We start from the raw sequence: 27,504 nt of genomic DNA, 5'->3' as shown, positions 1-27,504 counted from the left end.
ATATGCAGATGACACCACCCTACGGCAGAAAGCGAAAAGGAACTAAAGAGCCTCTTGATGAAAGTGAAAGAGGAGAGTGAAAAAGCTGACTTAAAACCCAATATTCAAAAAAACTAAGGTCATGGCATCAGGTCCCCTCACTTCGTGGCAAATAGATAGGGAAACAATGAAAACAGTGACAGGCTTTATTTTCTTGGGCTCCAAAATCACTGCAGATGGTGACTGCAGCCATGAAATTAAAAGACGCTTGCTCCTTGGAAGAAAAGCTATGACCAACCTAGACAGCATATTAAAAAGCAGAGATATTACTTTGCCGACAAAGTCTGTCTAGTCAAAGTTAAGTAGTTATGGTTTTTCCAGTGTTATGTATGAATGTGAGAGTTGGATCATAAAGAAAGCTGAGTACCAAAGAATTGATGATTTTAAACTTTGGCATTGGAGAAGACTCTTGAGAGTCCCTTGGACTGCAAGGATATCAAATTAGTCAATCATAAAGGAAATCAGCCCTAAATATTCATTGGAAGGACTGATGCTGAAGCTGAAGCTCCAACTCTTTGGCCACTTGATGTGAAGAACTGATTCACTGGAAAAGACCCTGATGTTGGGAAAGACTGAAGGTGGAGGAGAAGGAGATGACAGAGGATGAGATGGTTGGATGGCATCACCAACTCAATGGACATGAGTTTGAGCAAGTTCCAGGAATTGGTAATGGACAGGGAAGACTGGCGTGCTGCAGTCCATGGGGTTGCAAAGAGTCACACACAACTGAGTGACTGAACTGAACCGAAATGAAGGTCCAGTAGTTATTCTGAATATTTCACATGGCCCAACCTTTACCTGTGATGAAAACGTTCACATGAATCAATACTCAGGGTTGGACTGTTGGCACCCACTTCATGCTAGCACAGGCCAGCTCAGGCCAATCAGCAGTGCTGACTGGCAGAAAGGCACATCTCTGATTAAATTAAAATATACCTTTTTTTTTTTTTAATGACTTGAAGATTGCAATTGGTTTAGAAGTACAACTGGATGAGAATCTTTAATTCTGGGGTACAGAAAAGGACAGAATAACAACGTGGTTCTTGGTGGTTTACAAACTGGGTGAGGGGCTGCTACCCTTTCCCACTGACAAATGACACTGCCCTGGGACACTGAAAGGGCCAGCCAGCTGAGTGTGACTGCTGACCCCTCCCCCTGGGGGCCTCCTGAGCAGTGGCCTCAAGGCAAGGCTGTCCTGGCCAATGGCAAGGAGGGGGTGGAAGTCAAGGCTGAGGAAGTTCTGGGCATAGAAAGTCAGGCAGCAGGACAGGGCGTGGCTGCGACCATCCTCAAGGGACACTGCAGGTGACTGATAAACATGTACTGTGTCTTAGGTTAGGAGAATGAGGACATGGTGGACAGAGAAATGGAAGTGCTGGGGCAAGAAAAAGGGTTAAAGATAGACTGGGTTTGGGTAAAATGAGAAAGACAAGAAAGGCAACGTGGAATTTGTCTCGCTGTAGCAGTTCCTTAGAAAACCGCCCCCAATTCTGGAGTGATTTTTCCAGAAGTCAAGGACAGTAACAGACAACATTCCAAAGGAAAGACTGTTCACTGGTCAAAATGCACTCTCAATTGTTAACATACAGCATACCACTAATTACAGCACTGCCCCAGTGAACATTAATTGACTATATAATTCATTATACACTGAATGTCAAAAGTTGCTTTTTGTACCCATTAATATATTTGAACATATTTGAAAATAAGGTGTGGTAAAAGAGGAGGTTTGTTCTGGAACCAGGCTTCCTAGATACAAATTCCAACTCTGCAACACTCTAGCTGTGTGACATTTGGCCAATTCTTCAACCTCTCTGTGCAGCACTTTTCCCCTCTGTAAAATGGAGACAAGAACAATGCCCATCTCAGAGTGAACTCTCAGTAAACATTAGCTATTTTGGGGGGCTGTGCTAGGTCTTTTTTGCTGTGAGTGAGCTTTCTCTAATTGCAGTGAGCAGGAGCTACTCTCTAGTTACTATGCTGGAGCTTTCCTTATTGTAAAGCTTGGGTTCTAGGGCAAGTGGGCTTCAGTAGTTGTGGCACACAGGCTCAGCAGTCGTGGTTCCCAGGCTCTAGAGCACAGGCTCAGTATTTGTGGCACACAGGCTTAGTTATTCCTAGGCATGCGGGATCTTCCCGGACCAGGGATCAAACCCATGTCTCCTGCATTGGCAGGCAGATTCTTTACCATTGAGCCATCAGGGAAGCCCGTAAATGTTAGCTTTTATTTTTAAAAAGCCTTAGGATTAAAATGGATGAGTGAAAGATGTGGGGTATCAACTATTCTCAAGTTAGTGCTGAATTAGCTTGTTCTTCATTGATCATGGTGAGCTTGGGTTACATCCAGAGACACAGCCTTTCCTGTCTGTCTGTCTGTGGAGGCGACCATATCAGCTGCTTGGCCCACTGTTCTTCTGATCTCTATTCTGCTAGACCTGAGTTCCCCTCAAGTCTCACTTTCAAGTCCCCTGAATACCCCTACAAAAGTCAGGCCTCTTGGTTACATTTTACTGTTCTCTCCAAGGTCCCTCAAACAGTCTTCAAGAAGAGGTGACCCACCACGACAGACGATCCTGACAGCACCCTTGTAGGGCCTGTTGGATAAAAACTGTTCAATGACACCTGTTAAAGCATAAAAGACAAACTTTTATTAGAGGCCCATCATGATAGATGTAGGGACTACATGTCATGGGGTTTTGCAGTAGGTGAGAGAGGTGAGGCTCAACTCTGAATACAATAAAGAAAAGGGGGAAAGTTATAACCAAAGAGCAAGGCATGGTTTAGTGGATGGAGAATTACTAAGGGGAAACATCAGGGGTCGGGGGTGTTCTGACTAAGCCAACCCGACAGGTTGCTGCTGAAGACAGGCCGGGGTGATGAGATATCACCGGGGGAAGGGGGTGGGGGCAAAGGAGCCTGATCAGATATTGAGGGTGATCAGACATGCAGAATGGAGGATTCTGACTAAACCAACTTAGCAGGACTCTGGCTAAAACTGGACAATGCAGAAACAAACACAGAGGCTCGAAGGGCAAAAACTCATTGAAAAAGAAGGGCCTGCCTAAACTTTGGTCACGAAGAGAATCTTTGTCAGGCCCTGCCTCCAGAACAGTGTGTTTGTGAATGAGGCCCACATTCTTAAGGAGATATCAGTCTTTGAATGAGCTACTTTTGTGCTGGGAGAAGGAGGACACAGGTGCTGAGAAGGAGGAGGGGGTGTGGAAGAAGAGGGTGAGGGGCGTGGCCCTGGGGAGGGGTGTGGCCTTGGGAGAAGGGGTGTGGCCCTGGGGGAAGGGGTGTGGCCCTGGGGGAAAGACGGAGCCTACCTACTTCCATCAGCACTGACACAATTTTGCTCTTAACATGGTTCAACTCCTGTATAGGATAAAGCAGTCATCCACCTTCCCAGCAGCCTAAGGCCAGGATAGTTTCATCCTTTGGTTTTGTGTTTATTTGTTTCCTTCTTGGTTCATGTTGGAATCAAAGTTTTCACTGTATGGATACCAAACTAATTCAGGCTCTTTTAATCCAACGTAAGAAAGAAAAATGTAGTTTCCAGTGAGTCTATGTCGATGGACACAAAGCCAAGAGGGCAAAGAAAAGGCCTCTCCTCCCCAGATGGTCTTTCTCTGCAGTGGAGTGGGGGGGGGATGGGGGGGGTGAGCGAGAGGAAGGAGCAATCTGGAGTCCCACCCCAGAACTGTTGACACCATGTCAGCAAAAAGCATCGCCTTGCACCTGTCTCAACTTAGTGCCTTTCCACGGCCCTAGAGCAAAGGCTCAGAACTGTCCACAGGATTTCTAACATTCACCCCCACATCCTAGACCAGGCTCAGAGAACCCTCTGGGATTCAGGGCTAAGATGTGTCTTTAGGTCAGCCTGCCCACACAATCAAGCTCACATGCACATACGCACATGCACGCACACACACACACACACACACACACACACACACACACACACCTCTGCACACTGAAGATGCACAGGAGAAGCAACAGAACCGCTCTAAGAATTTACAAAGGCACTGGACTGCCATCAGCAGGGGTGCACAGAGCTGTGTGTATGTCTGACTCTGAAAGTAACTGTCTCCACAGGTAGAAAGAGACTCAAATGAAGCTGCCTTCCAGCTGGAGCAAATAGAGGCTTTGTCTTCTCACTGGAGTCCTGTAAGAATTGACAGTTTGGGGGAAATAACATAAAATCTAAGAGCCCTGGTTCCCAGGCTGGAAGACAAACCAAATTTATTCATTCAACAAGCATTAAATACCCACTGTTTAATTAATACAGCAGCCATGCTCTCTCTGCAGAGATGCAGGGCCGGGCAATCCCATGGGGTGGCGTCCTCGCCACAGAGACCTCTCAAGACAGGGACGGTGAGCACACAGCTCCTGTCATTGTGGATGTTTCCTTGTATCGCTGGTGAGGGGATACAAATAAAAGCTGGGAAAAATCAAACCTCTGCCATGATGTTTTCATTTGCATCAGTGAGTTCCTTTTTTAACAAAATGCTATGTTCAGGGAACACATCTGCTTACTGATTGTTTCTACAGAAAGGCCCTCTCTCCACCAGGAGACTGCTTCAACCAGAAATCTGCTTGCTTGTTTGATGGGGTTTGTGCCTCTTTGGGCACTTTTAGTTCCCTCCTGTTTCACGACCCCACTGAGGAAGGGGTGTCTTCCTAAGAATATGGATGTTGAAACTCCTCCTGATGACCTCTGTGTGGAAGAAAAACATGTATGTCCCACGTCCCTTACATATCATTTACTCTACCCTGAGCTTGATGTACACAATAGAGTCTCAAATCTAATGAGCATAGTGGTAAAGGCTTCACCCTCATGGGGTCATTTGGCTCTCCCAAGAGCTCTATGAAGTAAGTTTTATCATTATCCCTATTTTACAGATGAGGAAACTGAGGCTCTAAGAACAGTCTTCCCAAGGTCCTGTAAAGCGGTAGGGCCAGAATTATAATCCAGCCCAAGTTTCTCCAAATCTAGGGTCTTGTCCCTGTACCAGAAAGCTTCCAGGCCATAGTCCTCTCCCCGGTCAACAGAACCTTGGCATCCTGGCAAGGCTGGACCGTGTCAGGAGTATTTCTGGGTTAGTTCTGAGTTACAAAGCCCTTCCCTAGAGCAGATTTCTTGGAAGCGCAGGCCTTGTGATACCCATGAGGAGAAAGAACAGAACAAGATTAGGAAGCCTACTTTGCATCCGGCGAAACATAGCCACCTGCCTCAGGACCAACTGTCCCTGCTCAGGGCTTCCTCACCAACAGTTCAAGAGGGGCCTTTGTCGAGCTCACCTTTTCCGTCTCGGTGTGCCTGCCTTTAAACATACAATCATGCCTGTCCTATAGGGCTGCCATGAGGAGTCAGTGTCTTAAGAATCCTTCCACATCTGACAAGATGCCTGGCACACACTGGTTGGTAAACGATGCAATTATTGCTTTATTTCTTGGTGGAGTCCCAGACTCATTTCTAGATCCACCTGAGGGAAGAGAAGAGCAGCCCTCCTCAGTGGGGAAGAGCGTTTTGTCATCAGCACTTTTTAGAATTTCTGGTGCATGGTGACGGTAAAAGGCAAACAGACTTTTAATAGGTTTTATTATTGCTTTTAAATTCTCTACAGACAGTGTACCTCCTTCATGCCTGCACCTGTGGGAGATTCCTCCCATCGCCTCCCTCCTGCTCCAAGTTCCTTCCCCAGCGGATGCATGCCACAGCCTAGATGGCTTCCAGTCTCCCCGAGAGGGAATAGAGAGACAGCAGCCATATCCCCCACCCCCCACGGCGACCCTAACACTTCAGGGATAAAGAGAGCAGATCCTTCATACACATGCGAGCCTGTCCACAGAGGGCCTCCCTGAAATGCTACCCAGGGAGAGGGAGACGCACATGCAAAGCTAAGCTCATCACTGGGAAAGAACATGCTGGTTGGGAAGGCTGGTGGCAGCGGGGTTGGGTCCTGGGGAGAAGGAGGGACTGGGCTGGGGAAATAGTCAGTTGTCGATCTTCTAGGGCTGTGTAGCTTGTATTAAGGATTTTCCATCATCTTTCATTCAGCAAGAAACCACAGACATGATCAGGGCCAGGGCAAAGAACAGTCTGGAAGGATTGAGGTAGGGCTTGGGGGACCAGTTAGGAAGATTTTGACAAAGTCAAGCCTGGACAAAGGGGTGGAAGTCCGAATGGACAAGTGGATGGATCCAAACCCATGGCCTTAAGAAGAGGAATGGAGAGGTGATGGTGATAGGTGTAATAAGCAGGGAAGACGAGCGGAGAGAGACTGGTTTCTGACTCAAGCGGCTGGAGGTGCACCGTCCTGATACGTGGACGTCAAAGAGGAGAGACTCAAAGGCTGAGGGCAGGGCTGACAGGTGGGGGAGTGGGTGTGAGTAGATATTGAGTCCTGTTGTGCACATGGGGTCATCCAAGCAGAGATGTCGAGAAGACAGTTGTATAGAAGATAGTCAGGTGTTCCAAAGAGCAGTCCAGATGGGATGTATGGAAACTGAACCCAGTGGGGAGTCCACAAGAAGAAGAGGTCCTCGGCCACTTTGGCCCTTAATGGCCAAGCAGAGGGGGTGTGAGCCATGGCAAAAGAGACCAGGCAGGAAAATGGGAAGGAAACCAGGAGGGGGTGGTGGCTCAGAAGTCAAGGGAAGGAAAGAAGATGCAGAGTTTTAATGAAACTTAATAAAATGCTGCTCAGAAAGCAAGAAAGATGAAGTCTGAACTCCACAGGTCGTGATGGGCGTGCAGGTCAGAGGTCTTCTTATGAGGAGCGGGTGTGGTTCACAAAAAGGCTGAAAAGGGAGTGGGAGGGCAGACAGGCACTCAGACCTCAGGCAGCTGCCCCCAACATCACCCTCCTTCAGCACCACTCAGCATCTCCCTCCCAGCCTTGATCTTAATGTGTGATTATCCTGCTTATTGATTTGTTTACTTGCTTGCTGTCTTCTTCCCTCCCAGAAGGGTAAGGTCTGTTAGGGCAAGTACTTAGTTTTCTGCACAGTTGTATCCCCCAATACCTAGCAGAATGCTTGGCACAAAACAGGGACTCAAGAAATACTTGTGGAATATTGAATGACTGAAATAGAAACAGACAGTAGTGATAGTTTGCTAAACAAAAAGTGAGAGGGGGATCTGGAAAAGGAGTGGGCTGCAAGCAGAAGCTACTGATGTAATGAGCCTTCAGTGAGGAGAAGAGAGATGGATGGGTGCCCCTGAGACAGTGGGGTACCAGGTGTAGGGAAACAGTGCCTTACATTCACCCTCACCAACCTGAGAGTTAAAATACAGACTGAGAGGTATCTTTCTGGTCTCAGTGACATCTAACCCATAGCCCTGGCCTGAGGACATGTTCCCCCAGAGTAGGACAAGGATTCCTGGGCAGGTGATTCATTAAAGAAATGCTCCCAAGGAACTCAGGAAAAGAATGGGGGGAGAAGCCAAGCCACTCTGACCTCAGGTGAAGTTCCAGACTCAGCCTGACCCCAGGAGACTCCTGGAGTACAAACTTCGCCTCCTCCTGAATCTGCTCCCTCCTCCCCAAGGCGAGGCAGCTGCGTTTCTCATTCCCACACCAGTTAATGCTGGCAGCCGAGATACCAGCTCTCATGTCAAGAGGTCAATTCTTTAAACGGGCAGCAAAGGCCACAGAAGCTGTGGGGTGGGAGCACAAAACTGGTCAAAGTGATCCTGGGGTCTCCAGGCAGAGCACCAACAATGTCTATTAAATCTGTCCCGATCACCCCAGAAGATCCACCCAACAACTAACTTCATTCCAGGAGGCTGGAGGGCACAGGGCTAGTTACCAATTAGAATCACTTTTGTTCTGGAAAACAAGCCTACAAAGAAAGATATCAAGGCTGCTTGTTGTTGCTGTTGTTAGTCCAAAGTCATAGTCATATCTGACTCTTTGCAACCCCGCCAGACTCCTCTGTCTATGGGATTTCCCAGGCAAGAATACTGGAGTGGACTGCCATTTCCTTCTCCAGGGGATCTTCCCAACCCAGGGATTGAACCCACATCTCCTGCATTGAAGGTGGACTCTTTACCACTGAGCCACCAAGAAGCCCTCATCAAGGCTGCTAGAGCACACAAAAGTGCTCTTCTTGGAAAATGATAAGGGCGTGAATTAGTCCTGCTACTAATACTGAATGTGATGTGTAATTCTCAAGAAAGTACGTAGACTGTTCAGAAATACTTAAAAGTTGAAAAGGAGGAAACTGTAGAACCTGTATTACAATCCTGGGACATATTTACTATTATCACAGAATGTGATATTGTGGCATCCTCAGAAATAAAATCAACTGAAATAAAATAAGATAAATCAAACAACTAATATGTACTGAACACCTGCTGTACCTCCAGCTCTGTGCCAGAAAAGGTGATGTGGAAAAATGACTTCTGTGCTAGAATTCATCATCAGGCCGGGGAGCAGGTGATATTCCTGAAATAAAGAACAAGACAAGATAGGATCCGTGGGAGGCAATGTAGTTTGATGGTTAAAAGTGGGGCCTCAGAGTCAGACTGCTTAGGATTACTTAAATTTCTGCCTCAGTTTTCCAATATTCAGAATGGAGTAATAATAGCACTTCCTTCACAAGATTCTATTGAGAATAAAATGAAGTCATTTGCATAAAGCCCTTAGAGCAATGCCTGATGCATACAGTAAGCACTCAGCCCTTGGGAGTTTCACTGCTGCAGGCATTATCAGAGGTGAGGAATGGGAAAATTACCCAACTTGACTTCTATCTGCCTCTGCTCAAGAAGGACCCAGACATTTATGCCTGGCTAGGGTCCACACCAGACAAGAAATCAAGAAACAAAGGAGGCTCACGAGGGAAGAAATATATGTATACCTGTGGCTGATTCACATTGTTGCACTGACGAAACCAACACAACATTGTAAAACAACTATCCTCCAATTAAAAATAAATTTAAAAATAAGAAACCAATTTATTGGGGAGGAAGATGGAAGGGAGGTTGAAAAGGCAGGGGATATATGTATACTTGTGGCTGATTCATGTTGAGGTTTGACAGAAAACAACAAAATTCTGTAAAGCAATTATCATTCAATTAAAAAATAAATTAATTAAAAAAGAGAGAAACATCCATCCTTGTTTTCCTGGACACAAAAAACTAAGCAAGGATCAAGAGTTGGGACCTGGCATGTACCTCTCCTGGGCTGACCTGGGGTGGAGGCTGGTGGCTTTCCATCCTGGGAGCCTATCAGACATGAAGTACACACATGTTCAGACTCTAGAGAGCGCTGGGTCAGTAAGGAAGCACTGGGAAAGTCATCAGCATCTTTGTATCCCTATCAGTGCTTTCCTGCCCAGCACCTGGGAGCCAGTGCTGACAGGTTCCTGATCAGCAACAGAATGGGTCGTTCAGGCCTAAGCGATGCCGTCACACCTGTGTTCCCATCTTGCGCCTCCACTCCAACTGTGTGACCTTGGGCCAGTGACTTCGACCTCTGGAGGCTTGAGTTCCTAGTCTGTAAAACAGTTCCCAGACTTGGCTGCACTTTAAAATCACTGCAGGAGTGTTTTAAAAGTCCAAATGCCTAGGACGTACCCCAGACCAATAAAGTCAGACTTCCCAAGATGGGAAACACTGCTGAAGGGCAAATGGTCATCATCTACTCATCAGAATGAATTAACTGAGATTAATCATGGAAATGTTTAATACCATGTTTTACACAGTGTCCAAGCAAAGGTGGTTAATACATCATACCACTCAGAGTTCTCTGCACAGACCCACAGAGGATCAAACTCTGAGAGCTTCATTCTTTCCACAGGAAACTTCTGTTCAGATGCCTCACTTTTGCAAGGATCAAGGATCAAACCCACATTTTGATATCTCTAGTTCTTTGGTCATCCTGGCCCTGAATCATCTTATTCTTCAAGAGAGAAAAAGGTCAGACCCAGAAAGAGTTTCTCTGGATGTAAGGCGTGAAGCTAAGTCCTCATTTCCAATTATGCACTCAATGGCCTCTTGTCCTTCATCCTAATAAGAGAGTCACCATCCAAAGGAAGCCTGAGTCCTTGGCTTACAGGGGTGACAGGGCCCAGGGATGGGCATCCACAGCCCTGGCTGCCCTGGAGGCTGCCTGTACAGTTACATCCTTAGTAGAGTTGTAGGAAAAACAGTTCTGAGCCTGTGGCTCCCCTGCCATATCATTCATTGACACAGGACTTCAAACCTTGTGATACATGAAGATGGGTGCAAACCTGCGTGTGAGGATTTCAGAGTGTAGCAGGGGCCCTTCCAGGCCTTGTTTCCTACCTTACTGATGTGTCCAGAAAAGGAACCAGGACAAAAGCAAACAAGTGGGATCCCTTGCAACTCGTAGTTATACAGTTCTGTTTTTTCTGTAATAAACCTTTGGGAGAAATGAACAGGGCTCCAATTCAAGGAGTAAAAAGGGGTGCCAGCATCCTAGCTGGAAGAACTGGTGGGTGACAAGGGAAAACAGTGCTGCCCAACGGTGGAGAGGCAGTGTTTGTGGTTCAATGGGAGCTAGGATGCCAGGGTGCCAGGCAACAGAGCTTTATGGAGACTGTTCCAATCTCACCATGAGCTAAAAAAGAAAGAGAGATCTGATCATGTGTGTCCCAGATTCTGAGATCCCTTTTTGTCAAGCCATTCAACAACACAACATTTATTTATTATTTTTATTCTATTTTATTTGGCTGCATGGTTTGTGGGATCATAGTTCCCTGACCAGGGATCGAACCTCAGCCCTCAGTAGTAAAAGCGTGGCATTCAAACCATTGTACTGTCAGGGAATTTTGAACTGTATTTACTATAGGCTAAGCATATTCATCTATCTATCTATCAACTGATCAATATTTCACAGCCCCATTCAATAAGTACTCTGATTATCTCACTTTGCATATAAGGAAACTGAGGCATGTAGAGGTTAAGTAATTTGTCCAAGGTCATATGGCTAACATGTGACAGAGTGAACTATAAACTCTGGGATATGAACCTGGCAGTCTGTCTCCAACGCCCATGCTCTCAATTCCCATGCCACATTGTTTCTAGTCTGGTAGGGGTATCAGCAGACAATTAGAACAACAGGTCTACAGGATATACTTAAGGATGAGCATAGGTGATGGTGTCCAAAATCCCATTATTTAATGCTCACTCATAAGAAGGAAAATGTAAGGAGCCACCTGGTGACAGCAGATAAAATGAACAAAGGCAGATAAAATGAACCTTCCAATTACTGGAGAGATAAAGAAGAAAAGAAACTTGATTCACCCAAGAAAAATGAAAATATATGTACACAAAAAGATCTTATGTGATTGTTCGCAGCAGTTCTTTTTACAGTAGCCAAAAATTGGAAGCAACTTGAGTTTCTATCAAGAGATGAATGGATCAACAATTTGCAGTACATCCATACAACAGAACACTACGTGGCCACAGAGAAGATGAATAGCCGATGCTCCCATCATGAATGAATCTCAAAGCCTTGGGCTGAGGGAACAGAATCAAAAGCAAAAAAAAGGAGGGGAGGGAGCTTTATTTTATGATTCCATATAGGGAACAGAGTTCAGTTCAGTCGCTCAGTCGTGTCCAGCTCTTTGCGACCCCATGAATCGCAGCACACCAGGCCTCCCTGTCCATCACCAACTCCCAGGGTTTACCCAAACTCATGTCCATCGAGTTGGTGATGCCATCCAGCCATCTCATCCTCTGTTGTCCCCTTCTCCTCCTGCCCCCAATCCTTCCCAGCATTAGGGTCTTTTCCAATGAGTCAACTCTTCGCATGAGGTGGCCAAAGTATTGGAGTTTCAGCTTCAATAGGGAACAAAATCAAGAGCCACAAAAAGGCTTTATTTTATGATTCCATCTATATGGAGTTCTGTGTGTGTTAATCACTCAGTTGTGTCCAATTCATTGTGACCCCATGGACTGTAGCCACCAGGCTCCTCTGTCCATGGAATTTTCCAGGCAAGAATACTGGAGTGGGTTGCCATTCCCATCTCCAGATACGGAGTCCTAGAAAAGGCAAATTCCAGTTTCAGGAAACAGATCAGTGCTTGCCAATGGAAGAGAGTAGGAGAGAAGAGATGAATGAAAGGGGTCCAAGAGAACTTTGGGGAGATGATGAAAATGTTCTGTATCTTAATTGTGATGTGGCTACATGGGTGTTAAGACATTTTTCAAAACTCATTGAATTGGACACGTAAGAGAGCAAATTTTATTATATGTATATTATATTCAATTTAAAAAGAGAGCTAATGTGATACAGCCCCCTCTGAGGTGCTAGGAGTGAGAGTGTGTATGTTCTGCTTCCTTCACTTCTTTCTTTTCTTTTCCTTTTCTTTCTTTCCCACTTTCCTTCCTCTCTTCCCTCCTTCCTCCCCCTCCTCTCCTTCTTTCTTCCCTCCCCTTCCCTCTGCCTCTCTCCTTCCCTCCTTCTCTCCATCCTTCCTTTCTCTCTCTCCCGAAAGCCTACTCTCTAGAGCCCTTTCCAAGCCGAGCCTCGTGGCAGGCTGCTGAGTTCTGAGCATTCCCAGCGCTGCCATTACAAATGAGTGGAAGTGATCAGACACTCAGGCAGACTGATTTCGCAGCTGACCTCAGAGGGGCAGATGTTCAGCAAAACTAGCCAGTGACCCACAGAGAAGGCTGGCAAGCCCACAAGGCTCCTCTGTGACTTTGGCCTCCCAGGTAGAAACTATGCATATATTAGATGAAAAAGGGGAAGCACCTTTCCAAGATTCACTTGGCCTGCAGAGGGAGGGAGATCATTTGTCTCTGTCCAAGAAAATATGTTCACTCACCCTTGAATTGTTCTCTCCAGAACATTCAGGGCTGGGGGTGGGGGTGAGGGGCTGCAGCATGGGAGAAAGGGCAGTGGAGAGGGTCATACTGCTCTGAAGTGGCAACACGATGAGCTCTTAGCATCCAAAACCCTGAAAAGGATGGAGGTAGAGAAGAAAACCTGCCCCCAGCCTGTTCTCACCTGGCTACCTAAGTAAGACAGCACCACATTAGGGTACCCCTTCCCCAGGCTGGATGAGAAAGGACCAGAGACATCGACAGGGCAGGGAGGCAGCGGGCATGGGAACAGAACACGAGACTGGCATGGGTGCCTCCCCTGGGCCCACAGGAGACTCAAGGCAGCCAGAATGTCCATCTGCTGTCCCCCATCACTAGCAGCCTCACAGGAAGGGAAGGGGACAGGACGACCTGAAGGCCCTTTGCTCAGAAGTCACACCAGGAAGTGAGAAGCAGGGCCCACCGGCCTAGGGTAAATCACATCACAGTCATCAGTCAGGACTCTCTTGGATGAACCTCTCACAGCAATAGAGAGCTATGAAAGCCTTTGGCCAAAAGGCCTGAAAGTTGAGTTCAGCGAAGCACAACCAGCCACGCAGGCAGTGGGAGGGACAGGGGATGCCAGTTGCCACTGAGCCTTTTGCTGGAAATGGAGTGAGCCAGTCTTAGAGAACAAGATGACAGCACTTTTATTTTTCCCCAAAGAGAGCTGGTCTCCAGGTAGTGAAACCTATCATTCAACAGCAAGCTAAGAATAAAGAGATAAAGGTGGCATGAAGGTAGAACTCCAGCCCAAGACATGGGGAAAACACACACACACACACACACACACACAGGCGTCCAGAGGAGAAGAGGTGGGTGATTCTAGGCACCTAGTTCTAGTAAATGAAAGAAGGAAGGGACAGTCTCTAACCCTAATTCACTCTGTTCTAGGTTTGGAACAGAACTGGATCTCGGGGAACTGTTCTATCAAAACAGGACTGCCAAGGCGTGGAACTGAAAAGCAACCAAAAACCCATCAGCTCCCCCAGGTTACCAAGAAAGAAGAATGAATTCCTTAGTAGCTGATGCGCTTCTGCATTTACAAGGCTAAACTATCTGTCATCTCTTCAGTATCACTCATTTCTGCTTTGTCAGGCTCTTACTGGCAGGTTTAGAATGTTCACACTCAGTCCACTAGCACCAACTCATCTTCTGTTTTAGAAAAGAGAAACCTGGAAGAAACCTGTCTAAGTTACACGACTAAGAGCACACCATCCTATCTATGGAATGAACCATGGAATAAACTGAATAAATCATTGTAATAAAGTGTTAGTTGCTCAGTCATGTCTGACTCTTTGTGAACCCATGGACTGTAGCCCACCAGACTTCTCTGTCCATGGGATTTTCCAGGCAAGAATACTGGAATGGGTTGCCATTCTCTTCTTCAGGGGATCTACATGTGTAAATATATACATCCTGTAAAAAGACTCACCATTGTCTTTCATAATTAACAAGAGTTAAGGTTTACTGTGGTATTTGAGAAAACTCTGTAGACTTTTATTTTCAGTGCTATGGTGGGTCAAGTATATAGGCAACTCTACTGAAAACAACTAAGAAAACTGGATACTAGAGAAAAAACATCTTTTAAAATGACTCACAAGCTGAGAAACTGATAAGCAATTTTTTATCAAGGTGAGATTCACGTAACATGATGGAAATTAGTTTTCAGTTATTCTGGAAGCTTTGAAGATGTCCATAATTGAGACTAGTAATTCTACTCCTGAGTATATTCCCCAAGTCAACTTATACATATGCTCATCAGGGGAAGTTCACAGCAGTACCATTTACAGCAGCACAAAACTGGAAATAATAATAATTTGTTATTATTTGTGTTCATTGATAACAGAATAGATACATAAACCATACTATATCCATTCCATGGAATTACAGTTCAGCAAAATGAACAAACAAGCTACACTCAACAATATGGACAAATCTAGGCGTAAAATATTTAACAACTAGTTGGCACAGGGATTGATAGCCAGAAGGGACTCCAAACATAATATTAGAGATGACCAACACCCACTGCTGTGCCAGGTGTAATTCCTTTAGGAAGGTCAAGGGACTTGACGTCTTATGGGAGTACTCAGGTAAGCAGCAATTCACCACCAACTAACATGGAAATATTTCAGTATTTCTGCTGTTTCTCACCGGTGCAGCCTCTGGTATGCACGGGCTAACTAGGAACACAAGTATATAAATAGTATGATTCCACTGATGTAATGTTCAAAAACAAGTACAACTAAAGATCTGGCCTAGAGATGCAAATATAAAGGGTGAGACCATGGAGAAAGGACACAAACGTGTCCAGAAAATGATTATCCCTAAAAAGGGAGAAGTGGGATGGGATGGGATGGAGAGAGGTGCCACACCTCCAGCGTACAAGTAACTGTTTCTTTTTCTTAAATTGACTGGCGAGGACATGAGTGTTGGTCCTAATATAATATAAAGAATGATTATTCTTTATATCCTTATGTATAGTATACAAGTGTTCTTTTGTATCCAGCAGTTATTTCATTAAAATCATTTAAAAGGAATTCATTAGGAAAAATTTAATAAGAAACGCTCATATCGTATCTCTATGGTTCCTGCCGTAACTCTTCTAGGGACTTGGCAAAAATGGTCTCCTCAATTGTAACTGTAAATGGTGGAACTCTTAAACCCACTTAAAATTCTATGAGCTTCTCGCCAAATCACTCCACAAACATTCTTGTAAGAATCCCTCCAATGAGAAGCAGCAAAGTCCTACCTCCAGAGTACATCCTGCTCTGGCTCTTTTATTCAATATAATCATAAGCATAGTGAGTTTTGTTTTTGATTTTTTTTTTAAATCTCCTGGAATCTTCTCAAATTTTGAAATCTTTCAAATGAGGGCATGGTGCAAATGACTACATTCTGTCTCTCTTGCTCAGATTTCAAATGGTGATGCTCTCATTTTGTCTTTTACCATACGCTTCAGCTGTGTGATGCCCCAGTTCTCATGCAATACGCTGACAGTCAGGGGAGGTTTCTAAGAGTGTATTAAATCTATATCGAGGGCCAAAGAGTATGTTTGGGAGGTTGCAGACATGTGTGATTTTCTAGCAACTCCAACAGCTGCTTGGCATCTGTAGACTCACCATTGGCTATTTTCGGTTATTTGTGAACCACTCCTAAGAGCCACACCACATGGCAACTCTCCTTTTTCTAAAGCACAAATGTGAACTGTGCAGCAAAACTACGTAGCAGAAGAGCAAGACACTTAGTGAGAGAGGGCGTCTTGTCAAAGCTGCCCTTCCCAACACACCACCAGGGAAACAGAAACTCTCTGGATGTGAAATTACTTCCCTGAGTGCAAGCTGAAAAGGCAAATCATTGGAGGGCTGTGAATAATTATGGGAACCTCTCCTCTCTGGACAGAAACCTGATTCAGAAGAAAGTCAAGAGCCCATGCAAATTTTTCTGCATTTGCAAATTTGGGAATTTGAAAAGGGTCTGAGGTGCATCCATCAAAAAATGTCAAGAGTCTACTGTATAGAATCTTGATTGAGGAGGTTTTCAGAATTCTTCTTCTAATAAAATTGTTGGTTCATTTTTATCAGGGCTCCTCTGATTTAAAGACAGCTTCAGCATCTAACACTGAGCCTGCAAGTCCTGAACAGACCACGTTTGGTAACAGAGGCTCAGCAGAGCATCCCATGTATTTATAACACTGTTTTTCTTTTTTTTTTCCATCTCTATTCTTTGTTTCGGAGAAGGCAATGGCACCCCACTCCAGTACTCCTGCCTGGAAAATCCCATGGATGGAGGAGCCTGGTAGGCTACAGTCCATGGGGTCGCTAAGAGTCGGACATGACTGAGCGACTTCACTTTCACTTTTCCCTTTCATGCACTGGAGAAGGAAATGGCAACCCACTCCAGTATTCTTGCCTGGAGAATCCTAGGGACGGCGGAGCCTGGTGAGCTGCCATCTATGGGGTCACACAGAGTCGGACACGACTGAAGTGACTTAGCAGCATTATTTGTTTATCAGTTTTTCTTTGGATCCCAATCATTTTTTTTTTTTAATGTTGGCCCTGACCTCCAATTCAAGGACCCATGGGCATCCAGAGAGCTCCACGATTCTTGAGACTGACTTCTGTATGCTTTTCCCTGGCTTCGCTACTTGAATCTAAGGTGTATTCTCAGTTCACCTCTACTGAACACCTAGATGTAAAGCTCCACCCTTCTCCTTTTTTTTCAGATGGTGGCCAGCCACACCTGTTATTCTGTAAAAGTAACAAAGAGAAGAATCACATCACTCATGCCTGCATGTTTTTCATGGACAGCCCAGATCAACAGTCCAAGCCCAATTCCCAAAATGTGATCCTCCCAAAGGGGCAGCCCCTTGGAGAGAGTGATTCAGTTACCCCACCATCACCAACCACAACCAACTCCTACCTCTTCTGCCTTTCAAACCCCTTGGAATTTCAGAGAATAGTCTTTTATCCATCTTACTATATCAGTATCCTTTTGCTTATATACATAGAAACTTTGGATAGTTCTGAACATTTCTGATCATATTCAAAGGCCTGTTACTGACAATTTCTTTTAACAAGTTCAAAACTTTTTTCAAATAATTTACCAAAATGATGAATTTCTGTGTGTCTAGAAATGAAGCAAGACTCTTCTGCTCCTTTTAATTAGGGTCTTCACATTTTCAACATATGCATTAAACTTAAAAAACAGTACTCTTTAAAAAGCGTCAGCATTCATTTTCTTATACTTTTGTTTTTCCTGTTGCCTTTGTCTTGGAATACATTGTAACTAAGCAAATTGGCAGAGGGTTGGACAAAGCTTAGCAGTGCTTGTGTAACTCATACATCCTTCCAGTTTTGAGCACCATGTCTGAATTGAGCCAACACCACAGTTTAACATGAGGGTGTTGTCGTGACACCTTGAACTTCTTTAACAGCACACTGGTGGTGGGGAGTCCACACTCCCTACACTGACCTAAGAAACACACACCTCTCCTACTTCATCTTTTCCACTATCCAGTCTCTTCCAATTATTTCCAGCATTAAAGTTGCCAAGTTGGAAAGTTCTAAGTGTGTCTCTGGTCACAACAAGACAGGCTGAGGCTCCCATGCCTTCCTCTTAGAATTTTCTACAACATCAAATGTGACAACATAAGCACCACTAACTCTAGCATAATAGTTCCCTGCCAAATTTCAGCAAAATATCATACAGTTCTCAATTAATTTCAGTGTGTGGGGGGGTGCTTATAGTTATAACATAATTTTGATCAGTAAGTCCTTGGCTGTCCAGAAAACTCAGGCATTCTGTTGTCCTGCATAAATGAAGTTTTTTCTTTTAGCATCATGTTGAAAAAAGTCATTTGGGGTATACTTCAAATTCTTATGCTTTTTGAAACTGGACACACAAAAAGTAATTTAAACTCCTCTTGGTGCATATAGGTCACTGTAAGTATCAGTTTTTAAGCTACAAAACAGAGTTCTGAAGACCCATAAAAGTGCATAAAATTTCACTGAATTGCTCCCATTAAATACTTATATTAAATTCTATGCTTTTAATTCCCATGCCTTTTAAATTTTATTTTAAACTTGTTTAGTATTTCTGTCTTACATTACTAATACTTCTTAGTGATATTTTACAAAAGAGCTATATAAGAACCCTTGTACACTACTTTATCAATCCTGTCCAATTTGCTGGGATGTATTTGCAAACTAATCACAGAGCCTCTTAGAACTTTGTGTAAATGAATCCTGCAAGAGGGTATGAAATTTTCTGCAATGAAATTTTCCAATGGCTATAATACCTGACCTGAGATCATGACTTAACGACATCTCTCTTGCTTTACCACTTAGGTCCCAACTGGATAAGTGACACTCTGCCAATGCGCATTCCAGATGGTCATGGTATCACCCAGCAACTATAGGGGACATGTTTCTTTTTAGCCCAACTCATTTTCTTCTCAAGATATTTCAGTGCACTTGGTAAGGCTATGATGGTGACACCCACTTTACAGAATGAAGAATGACTTTGGTCAAGGGCTTTGTCTAAGTCTGGTCTGAAATACCAGTGCTGTCTATTCATATAGCCAGCATTTCCTGCCCTGCTTGCCCAGTGAATCTGCTGATTTATAAATATGCTTTGATTTCACCAGAAAGAGAATGAAGAACAGCATGTCTGAGCCTCCTTGATGGGCAGCTTGGAGGGCAGAAAAGGACCTGAAAGGGATTATGGAACTCACAGAGCAAGTTAGAGACAAGTTAAAAGCTATCCAGTTGTCACACAGCTTTCTTAACATTATCTTCCATCAAGTCGGGGCCTGGAATCTGCCAGGATTTCAGACTAAATGCATCTTCTACTTGCCGGTATTTTTCACACATTGAGTGCCTCAGTGGCTCACTTGGCAAGAACCCAAAGGCAGCACATGCTCCTCCACTCTAAGGAGGGTGGCTGCCACTGAGACAGTGGGTGGAGACAGTTCAATAACAGCGCCTGTGGGGCACATCAACCACGGCCAAGTGCACATCCTTTGTCATTGGCCCTTAGAGCAGATACAGCGGGTTGTTGAGGACAGTAAAACCATCTGAGGCTGAAGAGGCCAGTCCGTGTGTGTGTGTGTGTATGTGTGTGCACGTCCAGTCATGCCCGACCTTTTGCGACCCCATGGACTGTAGCCTGCCAGGTTCCTCGGTACATAGCATTTCCCAGGCAAGAATACTGGAGTGGGTTGCCATTTCCTTCCTCCTCCAAAGGAATCTTCCCAACTCAGGGATCAAACCCAAGTCTCCTGCATTGGCAGGTGGATTCTTTACCAACTGTGCCACCTGGGAAGCCTCTGAAGGGGCCAGACTTCCCACTAAATTAATGTCTGCCCAGGAGCCCTAGGCTGAGGCACTAAGGGGTGTGATAAGAACTTGCAATAGTTCTGTGTCCTGTGAGTGCCTTAGCTAAACAGACAGAAGGAGAGAGAGCTAAGTGTCATACCCACCTTTCCCCCTCTGCCTGCAGATATCTCCGTGGGACAGTTGTTCTCCTACCTTGCAAAAAGTAATAATAATCCCACAGTATTTAATGCAAGAATGTACAGGGCCTCCAGCGTCTGCAAGTTATCAGAACTTTAAAGAGCATATGTCAAGCAGATCAGCCAGCATCTGGGTTCTGCTATTCAGCCACACAGTGTGGCCCAACCCCAGAGCAAAACTGAAACTCTAAGCGTGGCAGAAACTCTTTCCCTTAGCAGGAAGCATGAGGAACAGCTGGGATCTAAAACAAATGAACCTGATGGTCACCCTGGATTCAGGATTTGGGTTGTACATCAAGCTAGTCACCCAGGGCTCTTGTAGGGATGACGGTCAACCTTCTCCCAGGTTCAAGCAGGGGTGAAATGACCACATGAAAGTCCAGACAAGCAATGACTGGCCAAAAGGGATGTGGGAGGATCTTTAGATCAACATCAACCCAAAGCCAATTCCAAGCTCATCCCAATGGACACGTGATTTTTGCCTCCCACCCCACCCTGTTCTTCACATAAATTGCTCAAATCATTCTCTCTCTTTCCCACACTCTCCCTGTCCCCCTAATACACACAGTTACATAAAAGCATCTTAAACATAGGACCCAACTTCTTCAGTCTGGGGGAGGAACAGGAGATGGTGGGAGCTGCTGGGGCGCACGGTCTGATCATTAGTTGAAATTACATAATCATGCAAACAAGGGCTGGAGAACTGCTCGGGTGGAGATCAGGATAGCTAGCGCACACCTCAGGCTCCCCCTTTCCCCTCCCCCAGCAGCCCGAAAGCAAGCAAGTTTTTACACAACCACAACCGAAGCACCAGACATGGCTGAGGGGGTGGCGAGCAGCCGACTGCTGAGGTTACAATTCCAATGGTGGCCCGAAACTTGAGGTGCATAGCAGAAAGAGGGCCAAGGGGCGGCTCACCCAGCAACCAGACCCCAAAGAGCCTCCTGCCTGCATCCTCGACCCCCAAAGTTCAAGGGTGGGCCGAGCCAAAGAAGTCATCTAGTCCTGCGAACCTGCAACATGAACCAAAGAAGCCGAGATCAACCAAACCTAAACCTGGCCCCCAGTGCCTCGCCACGACTTCCGTCCAAGTCTCGGCCAGTTCAGGTCGTCGGACACGCTCAGGAAGAGTCCTCCAGCAGCTCCTACCGTCTCAGCAGAAGCTACTCAGCACCAGCGGTGTTTCTAATTTTAAAGGATGGTAAAATGTGGGACACAACTGTAAGATGGGGTACTTGCTTTGCTAGCGGTAAGGCAAGACTCCCCAACAGAGGAAGAGTTTGGGTTTGCTTTGGTTTTCTTGGGGTGGGCGCGAGGTTGTGATTTTGCTTTGGGAACATTTGCAGAGGGGCGCTAGGATTTCAGGGAGCTGGAGAAGATCTCCCATCAGCCTGGGCACCTAGCATCCACCGATCGGATTTCATTTTCGGCAACAGAGAGGGCTCGCGGGGGGCTGGGGGTGGGGAGTTGCTGAACAATCCTGGAGCCGCAGCCAGGGCAACTGAAGAAACTGCAGGTTCTGCGGCGGACTAGGCATCGGCCGGACCGCTGAGATTCAGAGCAGAGCCGGCCGCCAGTGCGCGGGTGCAGCGGGGCCGCCAGGAGCTGGGAGCGCGCGGCGCGCACAGGGTTACAGCCGCCGCCACCGCGGTGATTGACGCGCGGGGGTCACTTGAGGCTCCCGCCGCTCCCCCGGCACCCGGCCGGGCAGCCCGCTCAGCCCACCGAGGGCAACGCATGTCCCGCGGCCGCCCACCCCGGTCGTTCCCCGCGCCTCTGCCCGCGGACACCTCGCCCAAGAAGGGCCACGACAACATGGAATCGCAGCTCGCTATTTCACTTGCCCGTGGCGGCCGCCGGCAAAAAACAATAAATAAACTGCGAGGCAACCATCAGCCGAATAAAAATCCAGAGTCCCCTACCTTCGGCCTTGGGATGGCACACTGGTCCTGTGTTCTCTGACCCACGGATCCAGCCCCTTCTTCATGAATTATTCCGGTCAGTCAGGATTTTGTGCATTTTTTTCCTGAACACCTGTTTCAAGTAAGGGGTAAAGACCTTATTGAAAGAACTGTCCTTAAAAAATAAGCTGTGCACACATATGTCCATCCAGGCATGCATGCGTGTTTGTATACACACATATGCACACGAAATATACGTGTACATTGAAGCACCAAACTAGGCAGTTGGATAATGGGAGAGTCGGCTGGTTGTGAGCATGCTCGCGCCGGGAACAGATCCACCCTCTGTTATTCCTCTGAATAAATATAAATCACGATCAGAAACCCAAACAGCAGCATCCCTCTTGAATTCCTGCTGCTGAAAAACATGGAATAAACGCAGCCTGGAGACACGGCATCTAATCAGCAGCTGTTTTCTGAATCCAGAGCCAACCCCTGCCCACCCTGTCTTTTCCACTATGAGTTCAGACCTTTTTTGAAAGGGGTTTTAACCTTTTAAAGATACAGTACACCAATTATCACTTCTGAATAGCTGTCACTCCAAGAGCAGGAAGCCAGTCCCATGCCTAAAGCCACAGGGCAGGCTTGCACGCAGAGATAATGATTTCATTCATCGGTGCCTTTTTACAAACATACAAACATATATATACACATACACACACACACACACACACACACACACACACACACACAGAACTAGCAAAGGCAAGCCATAAAACTAGACACATATTTATTGCAGTGATGAGTTCCTCAGTGACTAATCAGCATGTTACATAAACACTACCATCCTTCACTTTGGAACACACATGTTCATGGGGTCAGACAATGCCAGGGACACTTGTCAGCACGAGTGTCACCCCTCAGAAGCCCCTACCTGCTGATAAAGGACCAGGAAGCCTGGCAGGGCAGCTGAAGGAAGTGGGGGGCCCTGCCAGCTGAAAATTAACCACAGGGCACTGCCATGTCCTCAAATTAAAGAATCCTCTAGCACTGCTTACACTGTAATCTAGAACCAAATCTTGTTCCAACACACATTTTTTTTTTTTTCAACCAGAATCTGGAATCAAAACTACCACCTGAACCTTCACCATCTCTAAGATCCAGACTTAGGTCCTTCTTCTTCAAGATTTTGTTAACAAGAGGGTTTTGTTTGGTTGTTGGGTTTTTGTTCGTTTGTTTCTTTTTTTTTTTTTTCACCAGGGCTAGATTAAGCATGAAGGTAGAAAAACAGGGGCTGGGGATTGAGGATAAACAACCCCCAACCTGCCCTAATTTTTTTTTTTTTAATTAAGTACTTTAGCCACCCAGGTGGTGTTTATTAGTCCAGTTTTGTTTTGGCTTTTAAAGAAGCAGCACTGGGAAGAAACCAAAACTCCCCACCTCATGTATGTTTGGAAGGAAGGAAAATGCCTTTTACAGTTTCTTTTTCACCCCAAGAACCCCAGGGCTTCAGAATGGCGCTGGCTGCTGGTCCCCTGGTTCCCGCCCAGCAGCAACAACACTAGTAGCTTACCTGAAAAGCCACCCCAGTGTTCCCACAGCCACTCCTGAGCAGTCCCTCTAGCCCTGGCCTCAGAGCCCACCCTCCCTGGGCAAACCACTAAAACCAACGCACTGTCACCCTCTCACCTCGTCACAGCCACTGCCTGCACTGCCCTCTTCCAGACACACACACACACACTCCCTTCTTTCCCAGCTTCCAGGGCTCTTTAGCAGAAAATTATCATATTTCATGTGTCATCACCCAAGCTAGCTGGGCCTTTCACTGATTGGCTGGGCACCGGCAGCCGGAAATGTCAACAGCCACACAGCTTGGAACTGACTCTCCCGCAGCCACCTCAGACCTGAGCCCAGGAGGCTCTGTGACAAGGCAAAGACTACCACCGGGAGCTTGTCACTCTTCTCCCTGGTCTGCCTCAGGCCCTCTCTTCCCTGCTGGCCTCCCTACCCCACCCTGGGGGAGGGGACCACCAGGGGATGTGGATCCAGTCTCCAGCCAAGCTAGGAGCTGAACTGCCTCCAACTGCAGGGAGGAAGGGAGCCACTGAAATTCCTGTTCTTCCCAGCAGGAAGATGTCTCCATTCAGTTTTAAAGATTTGGAGAAAGTGTTCCTGATAAAAAAAACCATCTCTCCTCACACTGAAAAATAAAAATTATCAGTAAGGCTCGGTGAAAACAAGATTGTTTATCCTCGGCAGTTTATCTGTTGTTGCTCTTTATCCCCCATCTAATATCATATGCACTGAGGTATCATAACCATAATATCCCAAGAGAAACCAGAAGACAATTTAGTCCACCCTCTTAAATAGAACAGCTCTTAACCCTTCAAGAAAACTCACCAGAAAAAGAGGCTTCCTAACTTGGCTACCCAATGCTTTGTGATGCCACACAAGTGTTTCAGAGTTAACTGGTCTTTGTAGTGACCAACCTGAGTCATTTTGACTGTAATTTAAGCATAGTCTCTCTGGCTGTATCTTTAGCAGGTTCAGTGTGACTCACCATTTCAGTCTCACCTCACTCTGTTCTCCTGGCTAAATTAAACCCCATCTCTCTGGACTGTGGTGTAAAAGCTGTTTCTCAAACCTTTAATTATGCTGCTTTGTTCTTTAGACTTCAGAGACAAGCCTCCCAGAGCTGATGTAGTTCAAAGGTTATTCCATTAAGCCATGCATGTGATGCTTCACTCGTGTCTGCTGTTTCTACTCTGGAGTTTTGGGTTTGGGGGAGAGAAAATTGGGCTCAGACATTTACTCCTTCCTTCTCCTCCAAAAAAAAAACAAAACCAAAACAAAGTCCCATATGTAACATGACTGAAACAATAGTGGCAGTGCTGGGGCCCAGAGAAAGATACCATCAACAAAGCCAACATTTTGAAGAATATGGGGAAGATATGAAGTAGATGAGACATCTGTTAGGAAAGGCTGATTAGTGCTGATAAGTCCACACATGATTCTGCCTAGGCCCCTTAGGAAGAAAGTGCACAGACTTCCAGAAAGGGTCCTGGAAAACCCCAAGCTCAGAGGATCAAAGGTCACATGAGGGTCACAGGCATCAGCTCAGAGGCAAATGAAAGAACATTAGTTAGGAACTAGGAACATTCTCTCCACACAGAACAGCAATTATTCCCTAGCATCTTTGGAAAGTGGGAAGTTTGTCCCTAATATAGGAGAAAGTCAAAGTCTGAATAGAGACAGCACCCCATTTTATTTAGGTATCACACACACACACACAAAGTTGAAGAAGAAAGAAAAAACAGAAGACGAAAAATATTTACAATCAAATAAGACACAAGTCATAACAGAGAAATCCAGTACAGCCTATATTAGTCTAATAGAAGTACTGGAAGGAGATGACATCATTAAGGGGAAAAGCAACAATCAAGAGAGAAACAGAAGAACATTTCCTCGAGCTGATGAGACTGGAGGCCTTAGATCATATGGGTCTATGGAGTGCTGAGTAGCAGGATTACTGAAAGAATACACAATTCTAGATGGAGTCTCTGACTCCAAGAACAAAGAGAAAGAACTACAGGCTTCCTGATAGAGGAGAAAAATCAGGTTGCTTAAAAGGAAAGAAAATCAGACTGACGGCATACCTCACATCTGCAACACGAGGCTAAAAGACAGTGGCACAATTTTTATAAAATTCTCAGGAAATCTTATTGTAACTCAAGAATTCAACCATCTGCCAAATTATAATTTCTCTCACATGTGATGACAAAAGAAAGGCATGTTCAAAGACACAGAAATATCCTTTATTAAATTTAAAAAAAAGATTACTTGAAGATCTGTTCCAGCCAATGAAAAAATAAGCCAGAATAATAAACTCAAGAAAAGAGACATTATATAAGAAAATGTAATGGATAAAGCCAATAAAATGTATGGTTAAGTACAAATACAATTGATAATGTGGTAGTAAAGTTTAACTTAATTGTTAACATAAGATAGGAGAAGGCAATGGCACCCCACTCCAGTACTCTTGCCTGGAAAATCCCATGGACGGAGGAGCCTGGTAGGCTGCAGTCCATGGGGTCACTAGGAGTCGGACACGACTGGGCGACCTCACTTTCACTTTTCACTCTCATGCATTGGAGAAGGAAATGGCAACCCACTCCAGTATTCTTGCCTGGAGAATCCCAGGGACGGAGGAGCCTGGTGGGCTGCCGTCTATGGAGTCGGACACGACTGAAGTGACTTAGCAGCAGCAGCAGCAGCAGAGAAAGAAATCAAGAAATCCGGAATTAAATTTCCATATGATTTCATCCAAAAAATGGGAAAATCTCAATGGAGATGGGTAAGTAAAGTCACTAGAATAAAAAAATACGGTGGGAGGATCATTATGGAAAACAATTACAACTCCATTTATCACCTCTCTTCCCAAGACCACATTAAAATGCAATAAGGAATTTTTTAAGTTCAAATACACAATGAGAAAGAAAACAGTAGAAGAGCCATTAGCCAAGAAAACTGAAAAAGAAGAATAGAGAGCAACTGAATTTATCAACCATGAGTATCTACTTAAATGCTACAATAAATAAAATAATATAGCACAATTGCAGAAACCTAAAAATGGATGATGGAATTGAATAAAGTTAAGAAACAGCTTCAAGTATAGTGTTTGCTATGTGATAGGCGATAAAAACTGAATTTTAAATCAATGGGAGGAAAAAATGTGTTGTTCAATAAACAGTGTCAGTGTGGTGTTTGGTATTGCTTCTAACTCATACCTTATACAAAATATATTCTGTTTCCACACATACACACACACACACACACACACAATACTGCAAGGAAAAACAGGTGCTATGACTGACCAATAAATCATAGAATGTTATAAAGTTGCTGGGTTTTTTTCCCTAATAGTGGAAAGAATAGAAAAATAGTGGTTATTCAGTCTATTTAAATACCATTGTGGTGGGCTACATAATGGCCCCTCAAAGACATTCACTTATGGAAACAATAGTACCTTATATGGCAAAAGATGTGTCTAACTGAAGGCTCTTGAGATGGGAAGGTTATCCTGGATTATCTGGAAAGGTACTAAATATAATCAGAGTAGCCTTATAAGAGGCGGGCTGAAAAAGGAAACAATAATCAAACCAAAAAGACAACCCACAGATGGGGAAGAAATGTTTTCATATGTCATGACCAATAAGTGATTGATTAGTCTCCAAAATCTGCAAACAGTTTATGACACTTAACAGTATCAAAACAAACAGCCCACTCAAAATGGGCAGAAGACCTGAATAGACATTTCTCCAATGAGGACATATAAATGGCCAATAGACACAAAAGATGGTCAACATTGCTAATTACTAGAGAAATGCAAATCAAAACTATAGTGAGATATCACCTCACACCAGTCAGAATGGCTATCATCAAAAAATGCACAGCAAAAGCTGGAGAGCACGTGGAGAGAAGGGAATCCTCCTGCACTGCTGGTACAGCCACTATAGAGAACAGTGTGGAGGTTCCTTAAAAAAACTAAAACCAGACCTACCATATGACCTTTCAATCCCACCCCTGAGCATATATCCAGAAAAAAACATGATCAGAAAAGATACATGCACGCCAATATTCATTGCAGCACTCTTTACAATAGCCAAGACCTGAAGGCAAATTAAGCGTCCATCAACAGAGGAATGGAT

The 27,504-nt window shown here is 45.1% G+C and overlaps 1 protein-coding gene across 1 annotated transcript in view; it reads right to left on the bottom strand.

The window, feature by feature from the left end:
- The window catches only part of HIVEP3 (HIVEP zinc finger 3), a 410,518-nt gene extending 385,955 nt beyond the window's left edge, over positions 1-24,563 (bottom strand). The window contains exons 1-2 of the mRNA XM_081492346.1: positions 24,357-24,563; positions 21,818-21,929 (exon numbers count right to left, since the gene is read on the bottom strand). The gene's annotated coding sequence lies outside the window, so the exon portion shown is untranslated. The remainder of the gene's footprint in view (positions 1-21,817; positions 21,930-24,356) is intronic.
- Positions 24,564-27,504: the final 2,941 nt, after the last annotated feature.

This window comes from Giraffa tippelskirchi, chromosome 5 (genome assembly GCF_054371585.1).
Source record: "Giraffa tippelskirchi isolate mGirTip1 chromosome 5, T2T-mGirTip1v1.2.pri, whole genome shotgun sequence".
NCBI classification, from domain to species: domain Eukaryota; kingdom Metazoa; phylum Chordata; class Mammalia; order Artiodactyla; family Giraffidae; genus Giraffa; species Giraffa tippelskirchi.
This window is presented reverse-complemented; position numbering and strand designations above follow the sequence as displayed.